Here is an 11,774-nt window from a genome sequence, read left to right as displayed (position 1 = left end):
GGTCAGGCAATTGTGTATGGGAGGTGGATGATCGTGAGAGGGTGGAAATGCCCATGAGGCACTCTTTATTACGATGGTGCAAGTTAAGAATGCCTGAATTAGACACAGAGCAGGATTTGCTGTTTTACTCTCCCTGATGCTCAGTTACTCAGTGACAGCAGCCACCCTTTGTGTGCTATTCAGGTTACATGTCCCTGTCTCATGGACAAGCTGCTGTTCTGATCTGAGCTGTACTAAATAAATCCTGCCCATATTGACTAACTGAGGCATCTAACCTGAGCCTGAGAGCAAACACTGATTCTTGCCTCAGTTCCCAGTAAATGCCACCAAATGGCAGACAACTCCAGAATGCAGTACTCACTGGCCTTGTGCCCTTCCCCAAGTGCAGTTCAGGGTCCAGCTGGCCAAAGAGAATCAGAGGAGGAATTCGTCAAAGAGTGGGTTGGGCAAATCTTCCATTTCTCCTGCTGTTTATAAGGAACCGGAAGCAAGAGGGCAGTTCTCATTTTCCAGCTCAGGCTGGAGGCATGGTCAATCAGTGTGTAATGGGAACACACAGAATGACATCCTGGTACTCAAATAGTGCTATTAAAAAAGCCAGCAGCATAGTTTGGGTTGAAACTAGACACATTCCGACTGGAAATAAGACATACATTTTTAACAGTGAGGGTAATTAACCATTGGAACAATTTACCAAGAGTCATGGTGGATTCTCTATCACTGACAATTTTTAAATCAAGAGCAGCTGTTTTTCTAAAAGATCAGCTCCGGGAACTATTTTGGGGGAATTTCCAAGCCCTGTGTTATACAGAAGGTCAGACTAAATGATCACAATGGTCCCTTCTGGCCTTGGAATCTATTAATAGGGGCGGGATGAACTGCTGGGATTGGAAAATTCCATGGCAGATGGGCATGACCCTGGAGATGGGAGCTGAATGGTCCCAGTGCCTCACACCTACTGTATGTTAGATGCAGGGTGATGGCTTCATTCACTTTATTAGGAGTTCACAAAATAGATTGAAGGGAGTGTATGGTTGAGATTGTGTGTGGTTGTCCCCTGAGCAAACAAAGGCCAGGTCCTTGCCCCACTGGGATTAGAACAGCCTGCGGTGTGGGTCGGCGCTACGCCAAGCTCATGTGTCGCCTTATGGTCTCGGACTCCATCCGGTGGTCTCGGGACATCTACATCGAGCACATCACCGGCCACCGGCAGTACCACGAGGAGAGGGACGGAGCACCACCACAGGACCCTCCTTCCGGATCGACGGACCCAACCCACCACCACCACGACAGACGCGGCGGGGGACACACCAACAGATGCGGCGACTGCTGAAGCATCGGACCTAATGAGGGACGCACCACTTTGTATGGACTTATTTGCTCTCTTTGTTAAAAACCCCCAAAAGTAACCCACAGACATACTTAGTAACGTTCCCCCATTCCCATATATCCCCTTGTATCTCTTAGCGCCCACACCATCACCCCCCCATCCAGGACCCCGCAGCTTATCCCTTGTTATTCTCCCCAGACTTTCAACCACTCCCCATGCCTCCCGATAACCTGCATATTGTCCCTGGATGTTGTATAACTTTGCCCCTTTAACTCTATTGGTTACCTGTTTGTTATTTTTTGAAACATTTACTCAATAAAAAACTTTAAATCTGAACTGAAGGCATTTTAATGAAGTTGGCTTGTATTATCATTTCTAAGTAGATTAAGATTGTTTATTGAGACGCTGCATTTCAAGTTAAGGAAGTCTGGCAAAATTCCACTGAAAAGATTTTCCACTATCATCAGCTTCTGCAGCAGCTAAGCCTTTACTGAAAGAAGAATGTATATGTCTGGCCCTTCTGGCTGCAAATGTAACCTTGTACACAGAAGCCAAGAGTAAATGGCACTGGAGCTGCTGCTGGTGTTATGCAGTCTGGGGAAAGCTGCAGCGCAAATGGAAGAGCATCAATAGCTCCCCTGGTTCCTGCAGGCAGCTCCTGTTGTGGGCCCATGGGCTGCTGCAGTGAAGAGCAACTGCTCCTCTGGGCTCTCCTACTTGAACAAAATCTGTTCCTGATTTACCCCCCGGTCCAGCTGGGGACAGCCCCAAACCCCTCATGCTCTGTTATCCTGCACCCATAGCCAGCCCCATCCTTTTCCTCTTGCCCGGCTCCAGTGGCCCCGCCCAAGTTTAGGGAGAGGAGGTGGGTGTCATCAGGGAATACCTAAGGCCCAAATAATTCTATTGTGCCTATGGGGAGCCCAGTCAGGGTACAGAAGATGCATGAGAGGGAAAGGATTTGATGAAGCAGGAAAGAGAAGTGATGAATGTGGAAGGAGAAGTGGGGGGAGTAGGTCTGATGGGTTGGGATGACTGAAAGGGAGTTAATAGGAGTGAGAATGCATTAGTGACTGAGTCTGGGCAGACATATGGAGGTAAGTCAGTGTGTGTGGGTGAATGGGGGGATTGAGTAGTGAGGAGATGGGAGGGTGTTGTTACCTGCTGTGTGACAAAAGGGTGCATGTTAGAAAGACTGGTGTGGGGTGTGCATGTATGAGTCAGGGGGAAGGGGAGTGACAGGGTGTGTCCAGGAGTGTATATATAAGAGAGAGAAAGTTTGTGTTTTCACGTATATTAGAAAACTAGGTTCAATATATAGGGGTTCCTCCTTACATTACAAAAACAGCTCAAGCCCCAACCCAGAAATATGGGACAACTAAACCTCACCCCTTGGTGCCTCTAAGAGGCAATACTTCACCTCTCGCAAGCACTGAGTCTGCGTATAACAAAGAAAACTTTTATTAGCCAGAAGAGGAAATATTAATTTGGGAAACTAGCACAACAATTCTAAAGCATGTAAACAATAAGTAAACATCCACCCCACAGTGTCTTGGGCAGTGTCCTTTGCCTCAGTGTCCCACCTTGAAAGTCAGACAGAAATATCCCTTTTAACATGCCACTCCCCTTTTCCTCTCACTGTATCCCACTCCCAACTGGTTGCCAAGGTCAGCAAAATTGCAGAATCCAAGGGTGCATTCATATGGGTTCAGGGGTGGGCGGTGAAGGGGGGATGGTGGTTGAGCAGTGCCTCCACTGCTCACTGTGTTCTGAGGTTCTACCACATAGCCCACTTCTTAATGGTTTCAGCTCTTACTGATCCCTTGGGGTAATGGGGAACCTCACAGCTGCTTCATTCTCTATATATTGCCTTTCACCACAACACTGGTTTAAGCTCCAGCCCCCTAGATCACTGATTTCAGCACCAGTGATTGGTAAGCAGAAACAAAACTACAAACTGAGTCCAATCAGCTCTGTCTTTAAGCACTAGAGAGAAGAGATCAAATGATATCTAGGACTCTTTCAACAGCATTCCACACCACCACATAGGAGCACCTGTCCCCATCCTCGCTGACATTCACTTGAATTTGGCATCACTACCCTTGCTTTGCGAGTGAAGTTCAATTTAGGATGACCCCCCTTTTTGGAATTTGCAACAGCATTAGAAATTAATAATATAGGAAACCACCAGAAAATAATTTAACCTTAAATTCTTTTAAGTCCAGGAGCCAAATGGTATTTTATACAATTGTTCTAAACATTCCTAACAACCTAAAATAAATTGTCATTACACTCAAAAAGTAACAAAACATTTATAAGCATTTGATCAGGATATTTACAAATAGATTAAACCCAGGGGAATTTAGACCCATACTGGTCAGTTCCAACTTGGTCAGGAAGGTATTAGCAATGACCCCTTTAAAAGTTTATTGTTTTATACCCTTCAACAAACAAGTAATGTCCCTGCCAAGTACCGACTTCAGCTGAAAAATCAGTGTGAGACAGTTCACCCTTATTTCCAGTTTTAATTTAGATAATATTTACAATCTCTTTTCTCTCCAAAGCCCTTCCTCCCCTTCTTGCTGACCAACAGTTTTTCCATTGCACCGGGACTCACCTAGGCTTTAACACCATGTGGGGTGGGGAAGGGGCATATTGGCTCATTTTAAGACAGATTCTTTTTGTCTTGTTTAAAACCACCTGCTGTCATCCCATTCAGTCAGAGGCCTTTATTTTAGAAACTTCCCCTTATCTCATGAGTTATTCTTTGAACCAGCCATGCTCCCTACTTCATTCCTTCTGGCCTTTTAACTTACCTCAAGGCCTTCCTTCTACTTGCTAATCAGGACCTTTCTTTACAACATATATATTTCCTATATAACCAAACTTAAGCTAACTCGAATTTTTTAATTTCATATTTATCCTATTGTCCTCCCCCAACTTCAGGTAGGGCATGTTAAGTTTAGTTCTGGTGATCTTTAGTCATATCATAAGGACAACAACGTTCCATTAGCCCATGTCTAAAACTAAAAGTGAATGTTACCTGAAAACAGCCAAAATTGGCCACTTTGGCAAAGCAGGTCTGTCTGCTGATCACCGAGGCAAAGCTGATGTATCTATGTAAATACAGGCTGTTCTTGAACTCTTTTCCCCCAGTTCATTGTCATGCTCTCTGGAGTGGCTCACAATTGAGAGTGCTGACCTCTGGGAAAACTGTCCAAAAGCAGGGGACAAACCCCAAAATGGTGGTATGTTCTAGAATTAGATTTCACCAACGCAGGAACAAGTGTGAACTCCTAGATTGCTGTAACAGTTTTATCATGGAGTCACAGACAGTTCCCTTGGAAAGCTCCTTCAGATCCGGTCTTTCTTACATCTGTGTGTGTGTAGATATCCAGTGTGTAGGGAGGAGGGGCTTGTGCAGATTGTAAGAACAGGCTGGTAGATTTTTTGCCTGGCTAATCAATTTTCTTGGCAATTTTTCCAGGCTGCTGTCCATGTGCTACAGAATTACCTTTGCAGGGTGCTACTATGAAAATTGTTCAGGATTTTTGCCCATGACAGAATATCTTAGGTCTAGGGTCCAGAGCAAACTAGGGACCCTACATTCTGGAGCTCAGATATTCATTAGGGTGACAGTACCCACTGAGATCATGTAATTAATAACAACTTAGATTGTAAGCTTTATGGGGCAGGGACATCTTTTGTGTGTGTGTGTGTGTTTGTTTGTACAGCATCTAGCTCAATGGGGTTCTGGTCCATGAATAGAGCTCCTAGATGCTACAGAAATGTAAATAATAAAAATAAATCATGTGGCTTTCCCACCCTTCCCCAAACCACGGTCTGTAGTGCAAGGACCCCTTCCTGGGGTTGAGCTACCAAAGCAACTCACCATGAAAGAGCACTAATTTCAACCCCAAAGCCTTCGCCCAGGGCTTCTCCCTGAGGCCACTTTCCTCCGGAAAGCCACTCCCTGTCCTTATGTCCAGAATGGAATTAAAGAGCTACAGCATCATCTAGCAGGGCTATGGCCTGTTTACAAGGTGAGTCCTCATGCCAACACAAACCCATGTCCTTTAAGGATCTAGTCCTACTCCTACTGAAATCAGTGGAGCAGGATCAGGCCCCTGATGCAGAATATAAGTAATTCCAGTCAGTTGAATCAATGGTGCTTTAGCTGTTGAACAAATTGTCCTTTTGTGGATTCGTGCAGCCAAAGGATCACATTACAGACCTTGGACTTTACCTGCAGTGCAGGGCACAAAGCCACTTTGGACTGCACACTCCCTTTCCATTCTCAGATTGCCCTCGCAATAAGTGCCAAAATTAGTAGGCTTAGAAGTAAAATATGTCCTTAAATTCTTCAACTAAATTTCTACTGCTGCAGCCCATGACTTCTTTTTCATGCTCTGAAGCTCCTTGCACAGTTTTGGATGCTGTAAAAATAATAATTAACAATAGCTCTGATGAGTGAAAAGGTGGGTTTCTTGAAGACTAGTTTGTAAGGATCCTAAATATTTGCATATCAGGTCCTGGAAGGTGAAATAAAAAGAGTTAGGACAAACGGATTCAGAGTTGAGCATCCCCTGGTAGCCATAGGAAATCCCTGGAATTTCTCTAACCAGCCGCTGCACCACCTTTGAACTGCAAATGACAGGGATATTTTCATCGTTAACATCCCCCGGTTACTTCATGAGTTATCTGAATTCTACCACTTAGTGTTTTAATCAGTGCAGCTTTAATTACACTTACACCCACGTTTTCTAAATGCCATCCTCCCTTTTGCAGATACAATTTGCAAAACTGCTAGAGGACAGCTGCACTTGTAGTTGAATAACAAGTGGAGACCATTTCTTTTTCACCAAAACTGAGGTGAATCCTTTGATTCAATGAATTTTCATATCCCCTGATGTGCCACATCCTACCCAGGCCTTTCACCATAGACTCATTACCCGGCCAGTAAATGTCCATGTTCTGTGAAGCTCCCTGCGAGACATTTAAGGCATATGATTTAATGAGATAGTCTGATATGTACCAAATAATTTGCCTGTAACTAAAATGAATTATAATAATTTGTAATCTTAACCAAGTGCTGTAAATGTAGTGCTGGCGAAAACATTGTCATCCCTTGCTTGTAGATGGGGAGCCAAGGTACAGCAAGGTTAGTACCAACATCATAGCCCATCATACAGCTGAATATACATCTCCTGGATTGTAGCTCACAGAACCTTTACTACAATGCCAACTCCCTTTTAAAATGGTTTTAGTTAAATAATCTCAGTGTGGCTGTCTTGTATATGCCTGAGGGGGATACAGTCTTTAATTACATGCTCACATCTCATTTTTTCTCCACGTATTTGAACTGAGATCCTTCAGAACCACAACACACACTGCTTCTACTTGTTCCAGAGTAGTAACTGGTAAGTTTAACATGCTCTTAGCGTGTGGACCAGCCAGTAGGGAAGGATATGACACACCTTGTCAGTGGGGTGTAACAGTCATTTGTGAAACAGCATTGGAATGCTGGAAGTCAGGATTCCTGGGTTCTATTCCTGGCTCTGGATAGGCAAGAGATTTGCCATGTTTTGTTTCATGCCTGAAGATAGAGATGTTCTGTGCATAAAGGTGGAGGGAATAGGAGTAGGGAGGTGATTTTACCTTTGTGTACAGCAATGGTGAGACTGATGCAGAAATTCTGCCTACATTTTTGCCTTCCACACTTCAAAAAGGATGTTGAAAAAGAATGAACATACATTCATACAAGAATGAACTGAGCTCTGGAAAACATGCCATATAGTGAGAACTAAAGAAGCTCAATCTATTTAGTTTAACTGAGAGAGGGTTAAGAGCTGACTGGATCACAGTCTATAAATGCTTACATGGGGAAGAGATTTCTGATAGTAGATGGCCCTTTCATCTATTACGTTCACAATATGCAAACAGAGAAGGTATGTTTTATGTTTTTATCCTTCTGGAAGGTTGCAACGTAACACTACTTTATTTCTTAAAATTCAGAATCTTAACACACCAGAACCAGAACCAGAGATAGAAAACTGAATGCTCCTTAAGGCAGAGAGGCCCAACTCCACATTGCTCTAAATTGGCTTTTGCAGAGGGCTGAAAGACCCAGATAGCACAATTCCCTAGAGAACCCACCCCCTCTCATCTGCCACCCTCACTAACCTGAGAGCAGAACCAGGAAAATCACTGAGTATTTAAAGTGATCGGGCACAAGTGTAACACAATTTTCAATACACCACACAATCTAGCGGAAAAAGGCAGAATGAGAGCCAGTGGCTGGAAGCTGAAACTAGACAAATTCAAACTAAAAATAAGATGCATATTTTTAATTGGCATAACTTACCGAGGGACATGGATTCTTTCTAAAAACATCAGCTCTAGCTGAAACAGAAGTTATAGATTTAATCTGATGCAAAGATTACTACTAAGGTTCTTTGGCCTGTGTTATGCAAGCAGTCAGATTTAGAGGATCATAATGGCTTCTTCAAACATTAATTTATTCATCTGTGACAAGTACAATCTAGTGGTTAGAGACACCCAAACATAATTTTCACACACTCATTCTGAGAAGCAGAGTGGCAAAGTAGAACTATTTGGGTCTGCCATACCAGAGCCAGCTCTGCCTGAAGTGACCTTGTGCAAGCTCTCAGTTATCATCACTATGAAACAGATACATAATAGTTGCCTCTCCTCAAAATGGTTATGAAATATGCAGATATATTATCAGAACAGCTGGGACTAGAACTCATGTTTTCCTAGTTTATAGCACATTTCACATAGGAGAAATAGAGCCTGACAGAAAGGTTCTCTTGTCCTATAATACAGCCTCAGTAGAGGCTTTGAGGAATTCATTATGTTTCATCCTGTCTGTATCACCCTTTGTTTTCTGCCATTGGTACCTGAATTCTACAGAGCCAGAACCTCCAAGGGGGAACTTTGAGACAGAAAATGGGCCTGTGGAGTATGAGGGGAAATAGGTTTAATCCAGAGGAAGGAACACAACACAACAGGACATTGGAGGATTCCAAAAAGTACCAGAAACCAGGGAGGCAAGAGCCAGTCATCTGATGGGAACCAAAAGCCTTGGATGGAGTCTGGCCAGAACAGCTGAAAACAAGCTCCGGCTGCTCAGTTTAAATAAAGAAAATTTACTGAATTCTTAAATGCCACAGAGAGAAGAACAGTGTTGAAGATGCTCCAGGAAGGTGACAGGGTGCACTCCAGCAGAAGTGTTTTTATAACCAGTCTCTCAGGAAAGAGCCATCTCAGCTCTAAGGCCATCTACATTAATGAAATTTGCACCGGTGTCACTACATCAATGTTACCCATATTGAGCTGCCCTGATGACAGCCCCACTTTGGGCTGTGCAGCACATTTACATTTATTATATTAGTGCAATTTCTTTAATGCAGCTAGATGATGATCCTTTGAGTTCCCACATACCTCTGATGCTCACAAGCATTTATAAATGGGCTGTATACAGTGATTTATGCTAATCCTATATGGGGAGCTTTTTGACATATTGCTTGACAGTGAGAAAATTTCCAAGAAACTTGAGGAGACATGGATTTTTTAAGCAAGTTTTTATTAGGAATTTTAAAAAATAATAAAGATGTTTTATGAAATTAGAATTAAACTCTGATATGCTGCGACATTTCCAGATGCAGCACTAATTATACTCATGAGAAATAATTAAAAGTATACTTAATCCCATAACTCTATTAATATTCCATGTTAGTAACAGGTACAAGAGAATCCCAATTAAAAGAAGCTGGTTACTTAGACTGTAAGCTCTTCCAGGCAGGAACCATGTAATCCTGTTTGTGCAGCACCTAACATAATGTGACTTTGACTGTCACTGGAACCTATGTGCACTACTGTAATATAAATATTAACTAGTACAATTCCCTTGTGATGTAGGTTAATATTATTATTAATAAATCAGTTTTACAGACAAGGAAACCAAGGTAGAGCAAGGTGAAATGAGCTGTCTAAGGTCACAGAAAAAAATCAGTGACAGAGTTGGAAGTAGAACTCAAGAGCCCTGACTCTCCACTTCCTTCTCTAAACAACTAGAAGACAATCCCTACCAGAGCCAGAAATAGAATTGTCCTGACTCCTACCCCACTCATCTTGATATTACAGCAGTGAGCAGTGCAGTCCCCCCAAAACCCCATTTGACAGTGAAATCTCTCTATAAATTGTCTGAAGCCCACCCTGTGCACAAGGAAACAGGGCAATTTTATCTTTTCTCTTAAACATTTTTATTGACAACCTTGCCAAAATGACTTCTTTCCAATTATACCAACAGCTTCCCTTTTATCCCCAAATGCTCTATCCTTCCCTGCCCAAAGCACCTCCTGGTCTTTGCTCTGGCTCCCACCAGACATTCCTCGCCACACTTCGGGCCCCTACACAATCCATCTTCCTGCACCAACATTTCCTTTTGTCTAACTCGACCACCTACACTCCATCCTCAACAAGGCATTTTTCATTCTCTGTGAAAAGAAAAGAGCCTTATGGACTCAAAAAAAGAAATGTGCCTGGCTGCTGTCCATTGGGAGACTCTGGAGTGATATCTGACATGAAGCTTTCCCCACTTTCAGCCCATTTTTAGGGTTTCCCTCCTAAGTGGATTCTCTGATGTCGAATGAGGGCAGAGCTCACAGTGAAGCTTTTTCCACAGTCGGCACATTCGTAGGGTCTCTCCCCAGTGTGGATTCTCTGATGCTGAATAAGGTGTGCACTCTGACGGAAGCTTTCCCCACACTTGGTACACTCATAGGGTTTCTGTCCTGTGTGGATTCTCTGATGTCGAAGAAGGGCTGATCGCCACAGGAAGCCTTTCCCACAGTCAGTACATTTGTAGGGCTTCTCCCCTGTGTGGACTCTCCTGTGCTGAATGAGGTGTGAGCTCACCGTGAAGCTTTTCCCACACTCGGCACATTCATAAGGTCTTTCCCCTGTATGGAATCTCTGATGCTGAATGAGGGCAGAGCTCACACTGAAGCTCTTCCTACACTCGGAACATTCATAGGGTCTCTCACCTGTGTGTATTCTCTGATGCTGAATAAGATGTGAGCGCTGCCGGAAGCTTTCCCCACACTCGGTGCATTCGTAAGGTTTCTCTCCAGTATGGATTCTCTGATGCTGAGTAAGAGCTGAGCTCACACTGAAGCTCTTCCCGCAGTCACCACATTTGTAGGGTCTCTCTCCTGTGTGGACTCTCTGGTGCAGGATAAGCTGTGAGTTCCCAATGAAGCTCTTTCCACATTCGGCACATTTGTAGGGTTTTTCTCCTGTGTGGATTATCTGATGCCGAATGAGTTTTGAGCTCATGCTGAAGCTTTTCCCACACTCGGCACATTCATAGGGTCTCTCACCTGTGTGCTTTGTCTTATGCTGAATAAGATGTGAGCGCTGCCGGAAGCTTTCCCCACACTCAGCACATCCAAAGGGTTTCTCTCCAGTGTGGATTCTCTGGTGCTGTCTGAGGTTTGATCTCAGCCGGAAGCTTTTCCCACAGTCATCACATATTATTGATTTCCCCATCTTGGGACTTCCCTGCTGGATAATGTCTGGCAGTTTCCTAAAACCTATTTCACAAGCAGTTGATTTACCTCGTCTCTTCCCTGGAGCAGTTCCCTGATGCCTTTCGGATCTGTGCTGACCCTCACAGCCTTTGCCTTTTTTAGGACCTTGAGAAATATTCCTTTGGAATGCTCCTGATAATGTGCCATGTGGTTCCACTGACTCAGGAGTGTACTGGTAGAGATACTCCTCCTGATTCTCACTCACAATTCCATCACCTGTTAGAATACAATGAGAATGTAGCAATGTGTCACTGGAGAGAAAGGAAACCTGGGGAAAGGAATCATCATATTTCCATATGAACATATGGTACCTACTATTTTAAAGGTCTCCTAGAAGATACTAGAAGAGTGGTTCTGCTCTAAAGCCCTCTGAAAAGAGCCTTCTGAATAAATAGAGCAGAAAAACACTAGTAACAAATTTTAGAGGAAATGTTATAAATTAAGTCCTATTATTTAAAGAGAGAATTAATTTTTTAAAAATGTAGTCAATTAAAAGAAATCAAGTTGATCACAGCTCCTGGGAGCCCCAATCAAGGATCAGGGCCTCACTGTTCTAGACACTGTACAAACAACTAATAAAGAGAGTCCCTGTCCCAGAGCACTCTCAGCCTAGCTTGAAATAGGGTTTCAGGATGAGAAGGGTTCCAGGTTTCAAACAGGACTAAAATCATGAGCTGAGAGCAGATTCTTCCCCAAAAGAGAAGGGAAAGGCCCTATTCTCCTTCCACATTCCATCTAAACTCTCAGAGAAAAAAACAAGTGAGGTCATAGTCTCCCACCTGAAGTCAATCAGGATAGTTGGGAAGCCCTCAGAGATATCTGCCTTGAGA

The 11,774-nt window shown here is 43.5% G+C and overlaps 1 pseudogene; it reads right to left on the bottom strand.

Annotated features, from left to right (window-relative positions):
- Positions 1-8,933: 8,933 nt before the first annotated feature.
- LOC137155120 (zinc finger protein 850-like) overlaps positions 8,934-11,774 on the bottom strand; it is a 36,662-nt pseudogene continuing 33,821 nt past the window's right edge.

Source organism: Emydura macquarii, unplaced genomic scaffold (genome assembly GCF_026122565.2).
Source record: "Emydura macquarii macquarii isolate MOO-44397 ecotype Brisbane River unplaced genomic scaffold, CSIRO-AGI_Emac_v2 contig_1348, whole genome shotgun sequence".
In the NCBI taxonomy this organism is placed as follows: domain Eukaryota; kingdom Metazoa; phylum Chordata; order Testudines; family Chelidae; genus Emydura; species Emydura macquarii.
The sequence above is the reverse complement of the archived record's forward strand: the minus strand, read 5'-3'. Positions and strand labels throughout refer to the sequence as shown.